At 41.8% G+C, this 22,678-nt stretch overlaps 1 protein-coding gene across 1 annotated transcript in view; it reads right to left on the bottom strand.

Annotated features, from left to right (window-relative positions):
* Nucleotides 1-22,678, bottom strand: part of LOC124794638 (juvenile hormone esterase-like) — a 516,675-nt gene that overhangs the window by 191,396 nt on the left and 302,601 nt on the right. The window lies entirely within an intron of this gene.

A 22,678-nucleotide genomic window follows, 5' to 3' on the forward strand; every position in this document is an offset into this window, starting at 1 on the left:
ATAACGCATGAACAAACTGGTTAACTGCTATAAAGGATAAGAAATGAAGCATTTGTGAAGAGGCACTGTTCGTAGCGATGAGGTCATGTGCAAATAAATAAGGTCTCGTTAACTGTGGGAAAAAATACTAAACAAAATGTTCATGGATACTTGCTGCTCATAAAACACAATTTTTGTTTGTTTGACAAACCCTAGCATGGAAGTACAATGCGGCATTAGATACAGTCCCTGTGCTTGTGGCAGCAGATACTACAGAGATTTTAATGCGTGCAAATGTGGTGTCATCAAGGCTTGAACACGGCTTCCAGAGCTGTGGTGGACATTCCTGGTGGTGCAGGAAGTGGTATCGAGAGCTCAAAAGGGATGCGACATGGGAACTGGCAAGGGACTCGATCTGGCCTGGACACCTGATGTGGTGAAGGTGCAGAATTCGATGACGATTCCAGGAGCTTTGAGGGGCAAAAAGCTGGTGAGATGGTTGGCAGTGTCCAGAATTAGACTGAAGATTTGTTGTCAGCTGGTTAGGTGGCCCGCCTGAGGCAGCTTCTCAATGGCAGGTGATGGGCAGTGAGCATGCAGGCTGGTGTGTGTGTCATGACAGCATTATGATGCAACATGATTGTGGACACAACGGGCTTTGTGGTCGGGCCAGCCAATGTGCCTGTGTGGGGTATGGTCTGGGCGGCTTCCTGATTGATGTGGGGTAGGCTGGGATACACATGGCTGTTCGGTGACAGCTGGTGGCACAAGTGAGTCACCAGTAACTGGTGGGGCAGGCTCAGCCTTGCCAGTTGGGTGCAGAGCGTCGTCCATTACCAAGTCCTCCACTGGGTCAAAGAAGTGTGCAGTGGTGGACTCCATCAAGACGTATGCCACTTTCACCCTGTTGATCGAGACTTTGCCACCCTACGATTATATTCGATCTCCAATGTCTTCCCACCATTAGTTATCATCTGGTGCAGTCCCAAGTAGGGAGGCCAAAGTGGTGGCCATACTACACCTGTGTGCAGCATCACATATACATAGTGCTGTGGTCTGTGTGGTCAAAGGATTTGCTGGCGCTGTGCAATGTTAGTGGATGCAGCTGGAGGCCAGCCATGTGACTACATAGGCATTTTGGTAGTGGTGGGACCAAGGCTTTGTGCGGCGGTAGCACTTCCTCCATGAACTCTCTGGGGATGGCAAACTACTGACTGTAGATGAAGTCTGCAGGTGAGATCTCCATCTCTTCCTTTGGTGTCACTCACAGGTCAAGGAGTACAAGTGATAGTGCTTCCATCCAAGTGGTGTTGTAGCACATCAGGGACATCTTCAGCATTCAATGAAGCTGCTTGACCATGCTGTTAGATGCCAGGTGGTAACTTGTTGTGTAGCTGCATGCCACAAAGTTGGGTGATGTGTCTGAACAGCGCATAGTCGAACTGGCATCTGCAGTTCATAGTTACATGCTAGGGCAGCTGAAGTTGCCACCTAAAGGTGTCCACAAAGGCAGTAGCGATCTTCTCGGTGGTGATGTCCACTATCAGTGTTGCCTCTGACCAGCAGGTGAAGTGGTCCACAATTGCAAGGAAGTAGGGTTTGCCTTGGGATGGAGGAAGTGGGCCTGCAATGTCCATGTGGACATGTGTGAAGCAGCGTGTTGTGTCAGAGAAGGTGCCAGTGGCCATGTGGGCGTGTCTCTCGACTTTGATGCACTGGCATGCCACACAGGTGTGTGTCCACTGATGACAGTCCTTCCAGAGTCTGGGCTGGACAAAACGTGCTGTCCCAAGTGACACTGTGGTGTTTGTACACAGATGCAAAAACCTGGAGACAGAGTCGCAAGTGTTGTGCTAGAATTTTGTTTGAGATATGAGCAATGCATGCCTGTCCTAACGTTATACCAAATTTTCCAGGTTGAGCTAGGGATGGGCACCAGTTCTAGACATAGCCTGATGAAGAAATCGTTTCAAAAGCTGTCCAGGGCTCTGTTGCCCTCCTATTCTTGTACAACATCTTCAAAGTTCACCAGGGAGGAAATGACTGCACAATTGAGGTACAAGCAGTCGCCAATGCTGTTACCCATCCCATAAATGTGTCGGATGTCTGATGTTTCATAGGTTTATGGTTGATGAAGATAATACAGGGGTGGGCTTCTACCGATGAATGGAAGTGTTCCACCATCCGACACATGGCGAGCAGTTCATGGTCTTACGTGCTCTGAGAGCACTGTGCTGCCGATAGCTTCTGCGAGAAGATGCCGGGTGGCTGCCAGCTGCCTTCAATGCAATGTTGAAGTACTGCGCCAAGTCATAGATAAAATCAGCAGATTTGGTGCCAGATATCTGTCCGGCACGGTTCTTGAACTTAGAATGTGGTAGTCCCAACATGGACGCCACAAATGATCCTTCTTGGGCACCAAATGTGGGACTGAAGACCGCGGACCTCGTCAGAACATTGTATCGAAGTCGACCTCTGTGACCACAAGCCTGTTGGGTGTGAAGTGACGTGGGAGGCACAAGATGGGGGGGAGGGGGGGGGGGGGACTGGCGGCGGCGATGACATAGTGGAGCGTCGAATGCATGACGTCCTGCAGTGCGCCAGGTGGACGAATTGGCTCCGAAAATTTGTTTAGAACGTCTTTGAATGGTCCAGAAGATGCCACAGTTTTAATAATGAAGAAGGCAGCCTGCTGTTGTTGGCCCACTATCTTCAGACCCATTGTAGTATTGATCAACTGGGTGTTTGCGATAGCCACAAGCAACTGGTAGTGCCTCAGGAAATCTGCACCCAGCACCAGCTCGTTGACGTTGGCCATGGTGAACCTCCACATGAATGTGTGGCGCAGTCCAAGATCTACATTCTGATAATGAACGCTGTACGTTTTTATGGCGGAATTATTTGCTGAAGTGAAGCACAGTGTTTCGACCTTACACGATTTTTCAACATGGTTCTGGTAAAACTCGATTAATCAGACCCAGTCTCTATCAGGTACCTCACTCCCACACTCCATTCTTCCACAAACAGACACTTTGACATAGCACTGCAGCCGGCTGCATCTAGGTCCAATTGCAGCTGGCATTTGGTGTGAGCAAGGGGTGTGGCACATGGTCACTTTGTTGCTGACATGGGTGTGATACCAGTAGATGCCACTTGGAATCTGCTCTGGTGTCAGTGGGATACCATTAGAGCAACTGTTGTTGCAGTGCCTGACATGTGAGCCACACTGCTTGCAACCTGATCTGCTGCCGTTGTGATGTCTGCTACCCTCTTGCTGTGAGCGCATCATCCAGTTGACCTGTGTGCTGAGTGCTGCTACCTGGCTAGCCAAATTCTCCACGAGGTGCTGAAGGTCCATTGCTGTCCTGGGGGATGCATATGTTGCTGTGAAGTGTAAGTGTCTGGTGGGGGTAAGGGCTCGTAGTTGGCTGTGGATGCCGTGATTCACGCCACTGCCAGCATGTCACACACGCTATCTGCCAGGTCCACTACAGAATGTTGCTGCATAGCAGTATGTGCAGCTATCACTGCTTGCGCCTGGGTGGGGAGGTTGTGCGCCCAGATAGCGCACAACAGCGAATCCATAACCATGTCAGACTGTGTAAGGCTCTGTATTTGGCACAGGAACTGCGAAGGCACCTGGTTGTTGCATTCTTGTTTGTGCAGCAGTTGCTGTACTCGCTGCTCCTCGGATGACAAAATACAGTGTATCAACTCATCCTTAAGATGCTTGTGGGTAGAATGCATTGGTGGCGTGGTTATTATGCCCTGTACTTCGACCGCACAATTCTGGTCCAGATGGACATGTGAGGTCAATGTGATATCGTCCTTTGAAAAACTGCCTCCACACTAAATCACATGAATGCATCAAGGATCCAAAAGAAGGGCTGCCTAACCAACACATATCTGGCGCTGGTCGCTATTACAGTGGTGGTGGAAGGTGGTGGTGTGGTGCCGTTTTGCACACACGAATTTTCATGGACTGGCTCCGGGTGGGCAGAGTCTGTGCACATGGTCATGCTTGCAGCTTGCTTTCCAGCAACCGATTGCATGCCAACAGCTCTTCTAGTTGCCTTTGGAGATCCGCAATAGTCGTCATTGTACTACTGCACTAAGTTCTCAAGCAAAAGGGACACATTAAACGTACTGAGACACACACAAAGAAAACACACACAAAAGAATAAATATTCAAGGTCCAAATATTGTCCGTTTGAGACTATGGGTGAGCACAGAAACGTTCGAAAGTGAGTCCACTCGTGATTCCTGGTCACTCACTCTGATCGAATCCGTCATCACATGCTACAAATGATCACATTGGTGTCACCACTGAAGCGAGCAATGCATAGTACTTTGCCGCTTGCAAAGCTGTCATACTGTGGGCATGCTTACTGCAGCGTCCATATACTAAATCTAAGCTGTAGGCATGGGTGACAGTAATTAAACACACATGGTTAAGCACAACACATTTATTCACAGCAATATACATACACCAAATAGTTATAATAATTATGCTGGGAATGTCCGCATGTGCGATCATGTGACCACAGTGAATGGCTTGATCACTGATCCTGAAGGGTACACACCCCTCAGTGATCAAGCACACAGTACAGATTCACGGCCATGGAAGACAATGGGCGCATGTCCAGCTGGGCATATGAATGTTCTCTCATGTCAGAGATGCATTTAATTTGTGGGCATGAGAAACATAGTGAACGAGTGACGGCTGTCCAATTTGCGTATGTGACAGTGGAGAGTGCACATTGTGCTCAACCCACGTGGACTGTGGCAGGCGAGATCGCAGAACGATGCAGACGTTCGTTGAGTAACAGTGGGTAGCTCGCACTGGTGTCTCTCTTTGTGTTCTGCACGCCCATCGGTGCTCCATCGTTGTCATTCTTTGGCGTAATCGTAATTTTGCGTGGGGGTGCACACAGACGAATGTCGACTCTGTCATCTGTAACTGCTCTGCAGTAGTCCGAGGGTGCCACACGAACATTTGAAAAGAGAATTGTCTAGGGCACATGACTAAGCATAGGAGCATGGGAAACATATGAGTGTTCCATGGGAACTAAAGACCTATTAGTTGGGTAGGCATGGGTTTTAAGTTAAATTTGGAGTCTGAATTGTGTAAAGTCAGCTGTTGGGTATTTGGGTAACAGAAACTTGTATGGTAAATGTGACAGTTTGTGTAGACTGGTCTTGAGGAAGACTCGAGGGACTGGGTCTTTCCATTGGAGGTGGAGAGTGTAGTGCCACTGCCATTTCAGGGCGATGGAATGTTGCATTGGCCTCTGGTAGCTGCTGAGCATCGTGTGTCGTCATTTAGGCTAAGTCAACAATGATGTTGACTTATTGCAAGTCAGGCTAGGCTACCTCAGTTTAACCTACCAACACAGTAGCAATGCATGGCATGGGCAAACAGATTTTTCCATCCTCAGGGTTCTGATGGTGTTGCAAAGTACGTGACCAGAAGTGGTGCATTGGCAAAACAGATGTGCTGCTTTTTACAGCAGATTCATTCACAGCCCAATAGTCTACCAGGACGAAAGGGCTACACCAGATAAGGACGTGACGTAGAGCTGTCAGCAGCAACCACTGATTCGAGTCTCTCTGTCACAGTACTAGCTTCCTGCAGTAAGTCTGCCCTCTGGACTTGGCGCCAGAGAGCAATGAGCCTTCCTCACTCACTCTAGCAGCAGCCTGAGTCTGGTCCAGTTGCAGCACGTTGCACCTGAGCACAGCTCCCACCTTCTGACAGCACAGTGGGCCTCAGCACATGCTTTGGCCATTTGTGTACGTACAGTCATTCACAGAAGAATTGGTTAACTCTACAAGATTTCTGTTGGTCTCCATGTGCTGCTGTCGCTGGTGCTGTGGCTCACGCAAAGTGGCGCATGAGAGGCAGTGAGTGCAGATGTAAGAAAAACAAAGGCACAAGCATATGTTGCAGGCAGCTGTCTGGTCACCAACAAATGCCTGGCTTGCTACTGGCCCTCTTCCCATGGAGCACGTGCAAGTTCGATTCCCCACATCGATGCAGTGGTGATGTCGATAAGATGGTAGTTGTCAGCATGAAAATGAATTGCAATTATTAAGTTCCAGTATGATTGGCGTAGAGGAATTACGAGAAAAATTTTGACAGATTGTAAATCGTGCTCTGGACAGGTATGTGTCTAGTAAGTGGATGAAGAACGGGAAAGACCTATCGTGGTTTAGCAACGAAATTCGGAAAATTCTGAGGAGGCAAAGGCTGTTGCACTCTTGGTTCAAAACAGCATGCGCATATGATGACAGGCAAATGTTAATAGAAGTCGTGCGTCTGTGTAACGATCTATGCGCAAAGGATATACCAACTACCACCATCATATCTTAACAAAAAATTCGGATGAGTACCTGAGGAAATTTTGGTCCTGTGTAAAATCACTAAGCGGATGTAAGCCTTCCATCCAGTCACTCGTCAACCAGTCTGGTGTGGCAGTTGAAGATAGCAAAACGAAAGCTGAAGGTTTAAATCTGCATTTAAGAAGTCATTCACACAGGACAATCGTACAAACATACCATCATTTGACCACCACACAGCACTTACATCAAGACACAAACAGCTAAACAAAAACCAATTCAATACAAAACACAAGAAAGTTGGCAGCACTTACAGAAACAAATGACACTCTAGGCACAGAAACTGGCTGTTATGGTGCTACACTTCGAAAACACTGACCACAAGGAAAACTGCAGGCTCCTAATCTGAAACTACCTTTCCATTTTATTGTAAAAATTTTAATGAACTTTTTTAAATCTGTAACCTATATATGCATACAATAACGTACACGTGCAAACGAAAAAATAGTGTAATGTTTCAGAACATTCATTTTTAAATAAGGCGAAATGCGTCTGGCTGCACAAGTTAAATAATAATAAAGAAAACTTAATGTGCGGCATACAAAAGACGTTTTTATTTTAAATAACTGCAATTTAATACAGCTGTCACGAAAATGGTCAGCAAAAGGAACAGGTTAAGTCGAGCAATGTTGACGCCAATGATGCTACAACATTGTCCTCCACTCCAAGTAATTCATATCGGAAAGAATTCAGTCTCTTCCTGTTAAAGAGGTCCAAACTAGTCACATAACACAAGTGTCCCTGCATCCACTAAAAATCTATTTTCTGCTCTGTGCACAGTGCCTGTCAAACACACCCTGTCTCTGCTCTAAAGGTAGAGGAACCATGAAGATCGTCAACGGCATAATGATGTAGAATGCACTGGCCAATGACTACATTAGAGACTTTATGGCATGTCCAAGTAATTATCATGGCTATGCTCATGGCGAAATTAGTATCTGGAGTAAGTTCCTCAATCAGATCTCTAGGAAAAACAGTTATGAGTACAGGCTTGAAGAAAATCAGATGGCAAGAAGAAGTAGAGTGGCAATCTGGAATGTAAAATCAATGAGTCAAGGAGGGAAAATACATAATACAATTCAAGAAATGGATAGGATGGGAATAGAGATACTAGGAGTTCTGGCCTAACACAGGAGATACTTACATAAATGGACACAGAGTGCTATACACAGGAAGAGCAGACAGGGAGCATGAGCATGGAGTCGATGTAATACTATCAGTGACCTAGCAAGATGTCTCAAATGTTTCATACCTGTATCAGCCCATATAATGTTATTGCAGATGAGTGGTAGACCTAGTGATATATATATATATATATATATATATATATATATATATATATATATATAAAATTCAAGTGTATGTTCCCTACAATGGACAGGGAAGATGAAAAGATAGAAGAATTTTATGATAATATAAATGGAATTTTAAGAAAACTTAATAAGTATAAGTTGACAGTTGTGATGGGAGATTTTAATTCGAAAGTAGGGGAAGGTAGAACATCAGACATGGTAGAAACATTTGGAGTAGGAGAGAGGAATTCCAGAGGTGTTTAGCTTGAAAATTTTCTGTGTCAATGATTATGAACAACTGGTTTAAACTTTCGCTGAGAAGACTGTGTACATGGACATCTCCAATGGACAGACCTGTGAAATCTGTAAGAAACTAGATTGATTTCATATTAGTAAATAAATGTTTCAGGAACAGTTGCACATCATTAAAAATATACCCCAGAACAGACGTAAACTCTGATCACACACCGCTTGTAGCAGTTTTTAAAGCTAGAACGAAGAGAGAGAAGAGAAAGAAAAATCAGATCTACAATTTGAGAAAAATGAAAGACCCAAAAGTTGTGCAACAAATAAAAGAAAAGTACCTAAAACCAGAGAGAAAGACGACGAAGTCATGGACGATGGATGAGATACTGAATCTAATGGAGAAAAGGAGATTAAATAAGGGAAATCCAACGAAGTACAGGAAGATAAATAAGGACATCAGTAGAAAAATAAGGGAGGCAAAAGGAAATGAAAAAGTGTAGCAATGCGATGAAATCTGTTTTTATCAAACTAAATGGTTCAAATGGCTCTGAGCACTATGGGACTTAACAGCTGAGGTCATCAGTCCCCTAGAACTTAGAACTACTTAAACCTAACTAACCTAAGGACAACACACACATCCATGCCCGAGGCAGGATTCGATCCTGCGACTGTAGCTGTCGCGCGGTTCCAGACTGAAGCGCCTAGAACCGCTCGGCCACACCAGCCAGCCTATCAAAAGAAGTATAGTAGTTACAATGCACACAAGAAAGTCAAAGAAATAACAGGGAAATACAGGAAAAGCGTCAGTGGAAAACTAGTCAATGAAGCAGGAATCATGATGTTGGAATTAGAAGACAAGAAAAATACATGGAAAATATATATATAATTTATTTCATGACACTAGATGTGCTTTCAATTCAAGCACAAATGAAATAGGTGGCACAGATATTCTAGAATTAGAGATGCAGACAGTCATCAGTCAGATGAAGGACAGAAACACTATGGGTCCACATAAAGTAGAAGTAGACTTCTTAAAACTGATGGACAAAAATCATGTAAAAGGATTAACCCAAATTTTCAATCGAATTTAAGTATCTGGAAACCTTCAATTAGAGTGCCTGAAATCTGAGTTCATTACTCGACCAAAAAAGCCAAATGCAAAACAATGCAGAGATTATCGTACAATAAGCTTAATGAGTCTTATCTTGAAATTGTTTTTGGTGGTGATACAAAGAAGAATATATAGAGTATGTGAGGAACAGATAGCCACTAATCAGTCTGGGTTTGTTAATGCTGTGGGTAGGAGAGAAGCCTTTTTCAGTGTACAAGTATTGTTTCAGAGGTTTAGAGATGTAAATAAAAATGTATTTGCTTGCCTAATAGACCACCAGAAGGCTTTTGATAGAGTAAAACACGACAAGTTGATGGAGCTTTTGAGAAATACTGAAAAGGAGTCGAGAGATCTGTGAATCATCAAGAACTTGTACTGGAATCAAACAGTGGTGTTGCTATTGATGGAGAACATACTGAGGCAGTAAAAATTCTCAGAGTAGTAAGACAAGAATGTACCTTGTCACCCATACTATTTAATATATACTCAGAATTCACATTTAGAGAATCCTCGGAAGAAGTAGAAGAAGGAATTTTGATAAATGGTGTGAGATTAAACAACATTCGATATGCTGATGATAATACTGTATTTGCTAACACTATGCAAGCGTTTCAATTATTAATGGATAGAATTGTAAGAGTTAGACCAGTCTGTAGGGGCTTTAAATAAACGCCACAATGACAAAACTCATGGTCGTAATTAAGGCAAATACTACAGGAGTAAACTTAGTCATAAACCAAAGAACTAGAGAAAGGATACAACAATATACATACCTTAGAACCATAATACATGAAAACTGGGATAACTCACGAGAAATCAAGATTCACATCAGGAAAGCAAGAAGTGTGTTTCAGAGAATGATTGATACCTTCGAAAGCCGTAACCTAAGTCTAAGAACGAAAAGCAGACTTTTGTACTGCTATGTGTGTTGTGCCCTCCTATATGGGGTAGAGACATAGATCTTAAATAAAAACACAGAGAAGAAGCTGGAGGCCTTTGAATTGTGGCTTTATAGATGGACCCTGAGAGACAAACGTAGAAGTTTTGAAAAGAGTGAACACAAACCTAAATTAATCAAGATAGTGAAATGCCGAAAGTTGCAAATCTAGGACATGTCATGAGTAGTTCAAATAGATATGATTTGCTATTAAAAATACTTCCAGGGAAAATCAACAGGAAAAGAGGTTCTGGAAGAAAACGAATATCTTCGTTTGATAACTCTAGATTCTTAGATACTGGCACAATATGTCTTCAATAGAACTATTCCATGTTGCTACAAACAAGATAAGATTAGCCTTTATGATGGTGAACATTTGAACCAGATAGGCACCGAAAGAAGAAGAAACCTTTCCAACATGTCACTCTTCTCTGACAGTTTTGCAGTCTGCTTCACCACAGATTTAACTGCTTCCTGCGTAAGCATTGCTTCTGTTTCTGGTATTTGCAGGACTTCTATCTACCAACAATTCAATGCACCTGAAGTACCCCATACATTAATGACGCAAGAACAGCTACCACAAACACTCAGCAACATCCATCTACACAACACATCATCAGGATTCAGTTTACAAGGTCACCTTGAAAGAATACGCAATGGTTTATCAACAGCAACGAATGCACTAGTGGAGACAGAATATGACTACATTCTCCCAAGAAATATAGAACTGCTAGTGCGGTAGACAGCCGTTGACAGGTGTAGCGATACTACATTAGGAGGGTGCATAAATTCGTAGTGTTTTTGTTTTGCAAGTTGTATTCAGTTTGCTATGTGTTTATTTATCAATTATCATTTTTTATTTGTAGATCGTTGTTACCATTTGAGTTTGCATACTGTAATTTTATCATTTGGAGATAGTGAGAGGAGCTATGTACACTAGAAAGTGGAGAGACAAGTGGAGAAATCGGAATGTTTCCGACAAATTCTTCTGTTTGAATTCCATAGAGGAGTGGCAGCGGCAGAGGCAGCCAGAAACATTTGTGCCACGTATGGGGATAACACCATTGTACAGAGCATGGCAAGAAAATGGTTTTCTCACTATAAGGACCGTTTTGACATTACTGACTCTCCACGTTCAGGAAGAACTTCAGGGTATCTTTTAATGCATGAATCCACATGATCCAGGTGAGTGAATTCTAGAACTGGCAAATGTGGTGAACTGTGATAATTCCACCATCGTGAAACATTTACATGCAATGGGCAAGGCTCAAAAATCGGGTGTATTGGTACCGCATCCTCTAAGCCAAAATCATAAAATATCAGTGGGTGGTGACCTTATGTACATCTCTGCTTGTTCATCATCAATTGCCTCGTGAACAGCATCAAACAATTCCTACCCTGTATCGTCACTGCCGACGAGAAATGGTATCTTTATGCTAACATAGGGAAAATGACAGAATTGTTGAGCCCAAGCAAAGCAGTAACTCGCACTACAAAGGCCTGCATGTATTAACAAAAGATAACGTTATGCACATGGTGGAACATCGATGGTGTGGTTTACTACAAATTGCTTCCTGAAGATGTAACCATCACTGCTGACATTTACTGAACAACTGCGGCATCTTACAGACACAGTACAAGAGCAATTACCAGGAAGACTGCCTGATGTGATGCTACTCCATGATAATGCATGCTTGTCTCCTGCTACATTGACAAAAAAACACTATACAACAGTTGGGTTGGGAATTCATTCTGCACTCACCTTATTCACCTGACCTTGTGCCCTCAGATATTCGCCTGTTCCGCTCTCTATCGAACAATCTTCAAGGAACTTCCTTTCCAGATTAAAGTGGCCTCTGAATATGGCTCGAAGTGTTCTTCACTTCACAACCACACAGTTTCTATAGTGGTGGAATCTGCAGACTGGCAGACTGTTGTAAATGTCGAAGCAGAATATGTTATTGATGATTTAGTCATCAATAATATATTCTCCTTCATTACTTCTGTGTTATGTGTATCTGTTGTGAACATGTGAAAAAACACAATGAACTTATGTACCAACCTAATACTTAATTCCAACTTTATATAACTGTTTTTAAATAGTGGGACGCCACCTATACACGTGATGTACACAATGTTGCGACATCTCAGTGAATGAATCATGCTGGCCTGTGAAGTCTGTTATAAAGGACTGCACAAATGACATAAGCCAAGGTGACATGGGACCCACAAGAAATACAGGCATGCAATGTACTTGTGTTATCACACAAGATGTCTTGTCTGACATACTTCAAACACTTAGCTACTTACAGGGCCAGTTGGGGAAAGCTGTGTCTCACATAATCTTAGCTGTGGACAGGATGTAAAACACCAATGGTCTTTCCTTCCTTCTTCTTGTGTTAGGATATTACATGAGCAAACTTCAAGTGAGTCATTCTTCTGAATACTTGTGTCTGAGAAACTATCAGCTATACAAATTATGACCAGATTGTGTCACGTTATGCGTTTACACAATGAGGAGCCAGCCAAGGTCGTGCATCAGCCCTTTACTGCAGTCTGTAGGGGTGTACACCTCTAGCCACCTGGTGACAAAAACTGATAATTTTCAACGTAAAACAAACACTGGCAGTTTGCCTTAGCAGCTTCTTTTGATCCTCTGTTTCTCTCTTTTAAAAACAAGCTGGGTAGGTTTCGATATGACAGAACTGACCATTCCCTTGTGAGTGGTCTAAGATAGCGATAGAGTATTTCAACTCTTATTTCATTCTGTACTCCCTGATCTTGACTATTGATGACCGAAACTTCAACTTTCGACCAGTACTCATGGCCCAGTAACACACTACCCTTGGCCCATGAGTGGGCTGTGTCCCATGGGTTGAGAACTTCCGGTATATATAATATTCTCTGCTTATGAACCATCATGCCAAAGAAAATTTCAACTCCCCTCTAGCAACACCAAGCCTTATATTGTAATTTCCTTTTGGTGGATAATTTTTAGATTGCTGCTGTGGAAAATGGCACATAAGATTCAAATAGTTCAAATGGCTCTGAGCACTATGGGACTCAACTGCCGAGGTCATTAGTCCCCTAGAACTTAGAACTAGTTAAATCTAACTAACCTAAGGACATCACAAACATCCATGCCCGAGGCAGGATTCGAACCTGTGACCATAGCATTCTTATGGTTCCAGACTGCAGCGCCTTTAACCGCACGGCCACTTCGGCCGGCGGAGCATAAGGCATGGCTTAAGAGAGTAAGACACTTATCACCAATTAGTATATGAGGGCAAGGTGTATTCTGTCCAGGAAGATTGTCAGAATCTGGAACATTCATAGAGTTCTCTTCAAATCTATGACCCACGTCAGATGCGTCAAAAATGCCACCATCACTGTGTTTTCCATAACCATCCATGTCGACACAAACAACAGTCAAAGAATTGCCATGAGCCCAAAGAAACTTTGTTCAAGTAACACCAATAATTTGACCCACTTTTTCGTGGACATTTGATAGTAACATGTTCCCTCCATTATTACTAACAATTCAATTCGGAAATCCCCATGAACCTCTAAATGCTTCAGCAGACTTGTCCCAGATTTTGACGTTGGATCCTGTCAAATGTATGGACCCCATTTTTTTGTGACTGTCTTACAGACTGGAGAGACAGTTGTACCTACAGTTGCAAATACCACTCGAAACTATGGCGTATGGTACAAAACATGTCACCTGCAGTGAGGTACCTAGAACAAAGCATTAATAGAAATGCATATGAGCCATATATATTGCTGATATCATACCTGATGGTAATTAATGTAGTAAATACCAATAAAATTAACCGCAAGTGTGAAGGAAGGGGAAGAACTAAAACGAAAAAGGATGGAAAATGTGACAACTACCAGAAATTTTTAAGATGCTGTAAAACAAAAACGGGATGATATGTTTATAATAAGAAATGGTATGGTCTAAAGAAATGTAGGCATCCTGTCCCTTTTTGTCATTTGTGTTAACCGCTTCTGGTGTGTTGGCAGCTCCACTTGAAACACCTACAGCTAGTGCAGATTCAAAAGACAGTGTACCTGCCCCTGCACCTTGAGTATTTATAAAAGAGGCGACAAAGGAATGTGATTGCTGTCCTTATTCTCTGCATAGGGAATTAATCATTGCAAAGGAGGTGCCGTCATTCACCAGAGATCAATGACAATCCACAATATATCTCTGTCATCTGAAACGTTCTTTATAGTTCATTAGTAAATGTGTAAGTAAAAAGGGTTTTAAATCGTCTTTAATGAGATTTAAAATCTCATTGAAACGTTCACTGGTCATTCTAAAGTAGATAAAAAACTGTTTTTCGTCTAGACCAAGCTGTGGCATCAGTGTGTGTAATATTCAGCATACTTGCCTCTTTCGTCAAGCACCCACTTCTGTTTTCTGAAAGAGTTGCTAAAGTAATTACATAACTTACTGTTTCTGACATCTGTCCTAACATATCTAATTTCGAAATACATGTTTATCCTTCTCTTTGTTCATATTCTTTGACAGTTGATAAAACAAGTGTATCTCCTTCGGCGGACGATATCCTTTGTTCGACTAGCTGCAGAGAATTTCGCCTCGCCCCAGCAGCAAGCTTGACTCTAGTGTGAACAGTCAAGAGAAAAGGCTTCTCTCCCTCTCTGGTGCTGCCGGAGAGTCGCTGCGAATCCGTCCTGAACAGTTTCGCCCACTGAGAAATCGCACCCACATGGGGACCACTTAGTGTGGTGAGTACTGTCTTAGCAAGCAGCTACCTGGACAGCCTACCTACCAGGGGCTTACGGCTATGGTTCCTTGCAGTGCGATAGAAAACAACACATTTACGTACTCTGTAGCTAAAGGTTAGTGGAGGGTAAGTCAGGCGATCAGTATCTCGCATGGTTTGGGATGCATTATTACTGCGGCGCAAGAAATAGGCTTTTTTTTGCTACACTGCTCTTTATTTAAAATAGACACAGTAAAATCACATCCTTTAATCCATACCATTTACAATCATTATTATTCTTATCAACACATACTAGAGCCAAAATAACCCAGTTTTCCAGTTTTGTCCACCATGAACATCAATAGATATCAAAGCAAGGTTCAACTTAATAGCATGTAGAACTGCAGGTCCAGGGGACAACTGTTGATATATAGCAGTGGATGGAGCAATTTTATTTATTTATACATGTCCAAAACATTACATATAATACAGATATTGTTGAATATCATACACACAGACAAACACACACACACACACACACACACACATATATATATATATATATATATATATATATATATATATATATATATATATATAGGATTGCAAAACATATAGACGTTACTATATTCCACTTTACGAACTGGCTTATTATTGGCGACAACCAGATCACCCATCGAGACAGGTTTTGCCAGTTCCCTACAGTTGAATAGGTGCTGGTGGCCTTGAGGTTTAGCACACTCACATAGCTCATCCGTTGAGATACATCCCCATTTCTTCATGTTTACTTTGCCCTGAGGTAATTCTGTTCTCAGTCTACTGAGGACCTTCCATGTTTCATATGGGGTGACCTGCAGCAAGTTCTTCTTTGAGGTCATCCCAATATTTCTCTGAGAATGAACAACCCAGGAATTGTATTTATTGCATTGAAGGTGGTGTTGAAATTGGTTGTGTTGTCTGCAGGAAACTTTTTCTCGATTTGAGTCTTGGTGACTGATATTCATGTCCTAACAGGGGATGTCTTGGATCTGTCTCCTGCTTCTTTCTTTCCATTTCAGCTGCAGTTCTCCTTTGGATATCTGGTGGTGCTGCACCCAAGAGATAGTAGATTTTGTCAACTGGGGTTGCCCACAGGCAGCCTGTCATAATGCGTCCTGTTTCACTTAGGGCGATATTTACCGGTTTGGCATGGCTGCAGTTCTGCCACACACATACTGCATATTCTACAGCGGAGAAGCACAAAAGAAGGGCAGAGGTTAGAGGATATCTGGATGTACTCCTTATTGTTGCCTGCCAGTTTTCGAGTAGTATTGTTGCTAGCACAGACTTTAATTTTTGTAGATACAGTGGTCGAAGGTATGATACAATTTTACTCCCAAATATTTAGGACCATCGCAGTGTGTTAGTTGTTGAGCTCTCCAGGTTATGCTCGATTTCCTTCTGGCCTCTCTGTTCTGTAAGTGCAGTGCACACACTTGTGTCTTTGAAGGGTTTGGCTTCAGGTAATTACTGTCATAATAGTCAGATAGTGTCTTAAGACTTGTTGTTAATTTTTCTTCCACCTCCTAAAAAGTTCTCACTTGGGGAGCAGCTGCTGTATCATCTGCGCAAATGAAGATTAATTGGCTGGTTATTAGTATAAATATTATATAACAATGGGGCGATCACACTTCCTTGGGAGATATCATTTCTCTGTGTCCTCCAGTGGCTCCTTTCGTTTTGTAGAGTAACAAAGAAACGGCTGTTTCGAAACAGATACTCATAAAATGTGTTAAATGGAAGTCTTTTGTGATGGCATAGATCTTGTTAATAATTTCCTGTGATAGGTCGTGGTGTATGCCAAGGTAAGATCAACAAAGGCACCACCGGTGATCTGCTCGCATTCATGTCCATCTCTTGTGCATTGTGTCAGATTCAAGATCTGTCCACAACATGACCTCCATGGATGAAAACCCGATTGTCTCCTAATCCGAGTTTGGTTGACATGGTCTGAGATTCGATTGAGGATCATTCTCTCGACGACTTTATGAAGATGACATAGGAGTGGTATTTATCAGAAGTTTTTGGCATATTGGCTGTTTCCCAGGATTCAATAGGGCCACAACTTTGATTTTTGTCCAGATCTTTGGTATTTGCAATCTTGAAACACAATGTTCATCATATCTAGAGTCCACTTCTTGATTTCTGGTCGAAACATTGTTATTTGTCCCATTACGTGTCATCAAACCCAGCAGCTTTATTGCTTTTCATTGAGGATATTGTGGGTTGTAATTCTTCCAAAGAGAAAGGTGTTCCAGTATAGTTATTCAATAATTCTTTATATCTTTGGGGTTAGAGATTTTTTATTAATTTTTCCATTCAGCAATAACTGCTGTGCTATCTGGTTAGGTGTTATATCAGGAATGACTGAGGGAGTAGCTGTTGGGTCATTTCCAGGACTCTTCTGCAGTTGCCATACCTCTCCACTGTTTTGTTTCATATCTAGCTGCACCACAAGGTCACACAGTTTTTTTCCCTTGTATTTGATATGACTAGCATCAGGTCTTTACTGGCTTATATTGTTTCTTCAGAAAATGTCTTCAAAGAGGTGTTCATATTTATTCAGAAGTGTCTTTGTCTCTTAGTCTGGTCTCAGTATACAGGTTTTTCTACATCCCCGAGGTGTGTGCCTACATGAGACTGTATTGACCTGGTTTATAAAGGACTCATATTCGTTTGGAGAAGGATCGCATTCAAATATTTTAGTCAAGTTCCTCAGCAAGTTTATCCCATTGTGCTTGTTTAAAGTTAAATCTTCTCTTGAAGGTGGTTTATTTGGGTTTGATTACTTCTTCTATAGTGCAGTGTCTTGGAATCGGATCCCCCATTTCTTTGTTCACTTGATGGGCAATATTTTCACTTGCAAAGATATTACGTGGGTTATATCCACATTCTTATCTTCCACTTTGGAAGGAGTATGATAACTCTGGATCGTAGATTAGCTTCAGGCCCATGCGTTACATCCAGTTTTCAAGGTCTTCTCCACTTTGGTCTGATATACTGTGGCAGTTAAAATCTCCTATGACCAATTTCACTGGTTGCGAACAGAAATTATCTGGTTCTTTGAAGCTAAATCCATTATTTGGGGGTTTGTACATGAATGTTTCTGTATGAGACCATGTTGCTATAGTAAGTATTTCTGTATCATTGTCTTCGGTTAAATTTGTGGACGAGATGCATTACCATATTGCGTGCTGGGTCTTTCAATGATTCAGGTCATTCCACTTACCTTTGGCCTTCTGTCATGTGGGCCTCTATAATTTTCCTGGATGAGCAGAATGTCACAGTTCTTTGTCTTACACCTACTGGATAGTAGTATTCCTTTCTCTAATCATATTCCTTCAATATTTCTGGAAATTCTTGTAAGAGCTGCTTTGAAAAAAAGCTATGGAACGAGCCTCCCTGAAGATCACCGCACAGAGAAATAGGCATGGCACGACATGTCATTATCAGCGATCAGGCATACCCTGAGCAATGCTGGGATTAACCCCAATGGCAGATTCTTCCACCACTATAACATTACACTCGATGGAGCAATATTACACTTAATTAGAAAAACTGGGCTGTTGTTGCCCTGCCTCACTATATTCATTTACCTCTGCATATGTAAAAAACGATGACCTATGTGTGATCCAGACTTTATAATTTGTTGTAGAAAAATGTGAAAAACTGGAAGATAGTTCATATTAATGAGATTGCTTTTAATTGGTATAAACTGATGATGAACTATATACATTTTGTATTAATAAACAAAATGAATGAACAATATGTTTGACTGGTCCTTTAGTTCATTTAAAGTAATGCTAATAGTTAGCACAATGCGAGTGGATAAACAATATTTTAGGTTTTTTGAGTTGATGTATAGCTGTACAGAGGTATAGATGTTTAGAGCTTTTGGAATTCCTCCTCTGGACCGAGCAACACATAGCCAACCATGAGCAAAACTTGGATTTTCTACACTGAATCTGGCAACATGCAATGACCACCTCGAGAAGTTTTGATTGTCATCGTGAAAGCACAACTGCACAACACACAGGAAACTGTAGGCGTTTGAATGTGAAGAGTGAATCAGTGCGAATCATTGAAATTTGTGGAATCAGCAAATATTTTGCTTTGGTTTCCCCATTAATTACTGTCGCTTCAATACATTTGACACCAGTTTTTTCACAGACAGTCTGGTTCTATCGGACAACTTGGGTGTGTTGAGATTCCAAAGACAGCGAGCCAACTTTCCACGCTAATATGTATGGTGGTACTTCAGCCTCCAATGAGTTGAGAAATTCTGCTGGAAAATTAAGAGATTGATCCTCTCAATGGATTTATATTTCGTAACAGCGGCTTTTTCTTTAGATGTTTCAGCAATTCTACTGGCTGACAGTTGCCACACATGACTGATTGATCTTCCAATGTTGATTTTTAGTGTGAAATTACAAATAATTTCCATTACTTAATGTTTGGCGACAGATGATGCATCAAAAGATACTTTGTTTGTGAGTGACACGAATTTCTTTTACCTGTAAACAAAAGGGAAATGGAATGTGATTCACCTATAAAATAAAACATAAATAATTATCCATATTAACGTCCAGCACTTAACAAAACGGAAATGGTATTCCATTTCAAACTCAGTCACCAATTACTATATACAATCACAATCATTATTTGTTATTATTGAAGACTGAGGCATCAACAACAAAGTGGCTAGCATAAAAACCTTCTCCATGAAAAAATACATTACACATGTGCTACCTTTTATGGTGCTCTGTCCAACTGTGTTGAAGTCTATTAATCTCAGACAGATACACCAACATTCATTTTTAAACATAACATCCCTGCATCATAAAACTGTTGATAAATAGTGGGACACCACCTATACACATGATGAATATGTCAGTGTGGCATCTCAGCAACTGAATCATGCTAGCCTGTGTGGTTGCTTATAGAGCAATGTGCAAATCAGATAACTCAGGGTGTATCCTTTCAACACGAACTTACAAATCAACTCCTGATGATATGTTTCGTATATAGGTTAAAGTACGAGGAGGCATTACTAATTTTATTGTGATGGATGATGTTACTGTGTATATTTAATTTTAAATAAAGAGTAGCATAGTAAAAAAAATAACTATTTCTTCTACCATGGGTAATGATGAATCCCAAAACATCTACATATGCATCTACTTACATACTCCACAAGGCACTGTACAGTACATGGTGGAGGGTACTCCATAGTACTGTCATTACTACTACCACCCTACATAATAATCACCTGATGAACCTTCCACTAACAATTAGCCATGATACTAATCTTATGACGAATCATAGCTTATTGAGACTCTAAGTATTGATATATCTTATGCCCATAATGTCAGCAAATACTACACATAGCTGGCACTGCCTGCATACATGACAACTCATTACCCCATAAAATACAATATTGGCATCTCACTGGCAGTGGGTACTTCCTACAGTTCCTTCTGAATTGAGATAAATCCACTCAGGTTTCATAAATTGCGCGTTCACGTTATTATACTCATCACTACTACCCACCATGGCCATGTACAAAACAAGAATGCAACTTAAATAACAAAAAGGCACCCACTAAACTGTACTACTGCACTACAATTTTGGCTGCAGGTAATGGTCCTGAATCCAGCTGCAAGTGTTATTGACCACTTATGATACCACTTATATAGACAGCAGTGGTGGGCCTCTCTGGTGGGTGGTGGAAGCAGGTTGAGTGAGGTTAGGTGGTCAATAGCTCACATCCAGGGTGGGGTAGGATCAGAGCAGCAAATGAATGTCATCGTACTTAGCAAACATGATGTTACAGAAACATTTATTGTTCGTGAACTATAGCAATCGTGATGGTGTTTGAGACATCAACATACCCTGACATAACCCGTGATGGCATGCAAGGAGGTGCAGCCAACACCAGGCAGCCTGACATCTTGCAGTGTTGGGCAGCCAGTGGTGGTGACGATAGCGATTCTGCAAGAACTGCAACAGCAGCAGTGAGTGGTGGCTGCGTGGTCCTGGGCTTAAACTGTATGCCTCCACAGTAGTCGGCTGGCAACAGCGCAACTGAGCCCCAGGTGACCCATTGGTTAGAGCGCACTACTTTCACAGCATCAGATTTCGTACAAGCAGCAGGGCTGCACCTAGCAGTGGCAGAGACTGAGGTGGTGATTAGTTGTTCTGTGTAGACTCATAGACCACCAAAGGTACCCCCGTCATGACTGGTGGCTGGCTGACACGCTTTTGATAAAAAATTAGAAGTATTTAGACAGACTTGGCCATCGTTGTTGTGCTATAGCATCAGTTTCTATGATGTAAGCCACAACAAAACTGTGGCTTGGATGTAAAGCAATCAGACCATCAACGCTGCAGTGGCTCTGCCTTCCTGCAGTGTTGTTGAGATTATAGCTCTGGTTTCTCAGCTGGATTGGTGATGTGATGATTGCCTGGCATCATAGTGGTCGTTCTTGTTATATCAACAGGCAGTTTCTGGTGAAACAGCTTCCAGTTGGCTTTGGTCTGACCTGCTTCTGTCCTCTTGCATCACCCATGGCAACTTTAATTTTGTCCAACTGTGCCCAGTAAAGCTTGCAGAAACCTGAAGATATGCTATGTACAAAATCGTTCATAGCATAATAAATGTGGTACAATACAGCTGTGGTGGTTTTCATTAATCCTTATTGTTATAATTAGTTTCTGGTGTAACAATTCTCCAGTAATTAGCCAAACCAAACCCTTCCATCGGATTTCCACAGGATGTAACGAGATTCATCACTTCAAATCGCTCATTTCCAGCCATACAATGCCCAGTGGCGTCACTCTTTACACCACCTTAAGTGTCTCTCTGCACCAGCTACAGAAATGTCTTGCTTATGAAGAGACCATTCTACTGCATACTTTGCAACTCCTCAAGCCCAGTTATTGCACTAGCAGGACTTCTGGTACACTTTGGAAATCAAAAGTGATTCCTTCTGCTGATTTCATTCGTCTTTCACAACTACCCTCCACAATGCTCGACGGTCCCTATTCATCTGTACATGAGGTCGGTCTCGTCATCAGTCAGATGTGGTTGTTCCTTACCATTTTCACTTCACATGCACATCATCAACAGTTGACTTAGCAGCTTTAGGATGGTTGAAATGACCATGGCGGATTTGTTAAACAGGCGATTTCCAGTGACTTCATCGTTTTCGAATTCACTGAGCTCTCCTGTCCAATGTATTCAACTGTTACAGCTTCTCTACTGACAACACAATACTCCCTGTATATTTTCATAGTGATGGGTGTGCCTCTCATGATATTTAGTGGTCAGTTGCGTGGGAGTGCCCAGATATTTTTGATCAGATAGTGTATTCATGACGATTTTATATATACGACTGTGTGCAAGCCATTTACAGAGCACTAAATACACAATGGCTTCAGTTTACTAAAAAATGAGAATTTACGTCTATTTACGTTTTGCATGCTATTAGCGAAACATATACAACAGCAAAAAATAAACAAGTTTTTCTTCTAAAATACCCACCTACTAGTATTCAACCAAAAATTTGTCTATAGGCTTATATCTACTGAAGAGAAAAAGTGTTTTCATTTTAGATTTAAAATTTACTTTTCTTCCTATCGGTCATGTTATGTAATGCCTGATACAGTTATGGATTAGGAAATATAAGAACCAGTAGCAAAGCTTAATAAAGACCGCGCCATTAGTCATGTAAAACTCAGTAGTCATCAACTGACAACTACTGGCAAGTATTTAACCAGAAGCTGGTACCGTTTGAATCACTTAAAATGGTGAAAGTTTGAGACCACTCATACTCTTGAAATACTATGCCATCTTTATACGATTCCTTTTCCATGAAACAGTTACATGTTACAAATTATGCAATTAAGTTCGCAAAACATACCATAATCATAAAACAGAATA

This window comes from Schistocerca piceifrons, chromosome 4, assembly GCF_021461385.2.
Source record: "Schistocerca piceifrons isolate TAMUIC-IGC-003096 chromosome 4, iqSchPice1.1, whole genome shotgun sequence".
In the NCBI taxonomy this organism is placed as follows: Eukaryota; Metazoa; Arthropoda; class Insecta; order Orthoptera; family Acrididae; genus Schistocerca; species Schistocerca piceifrons.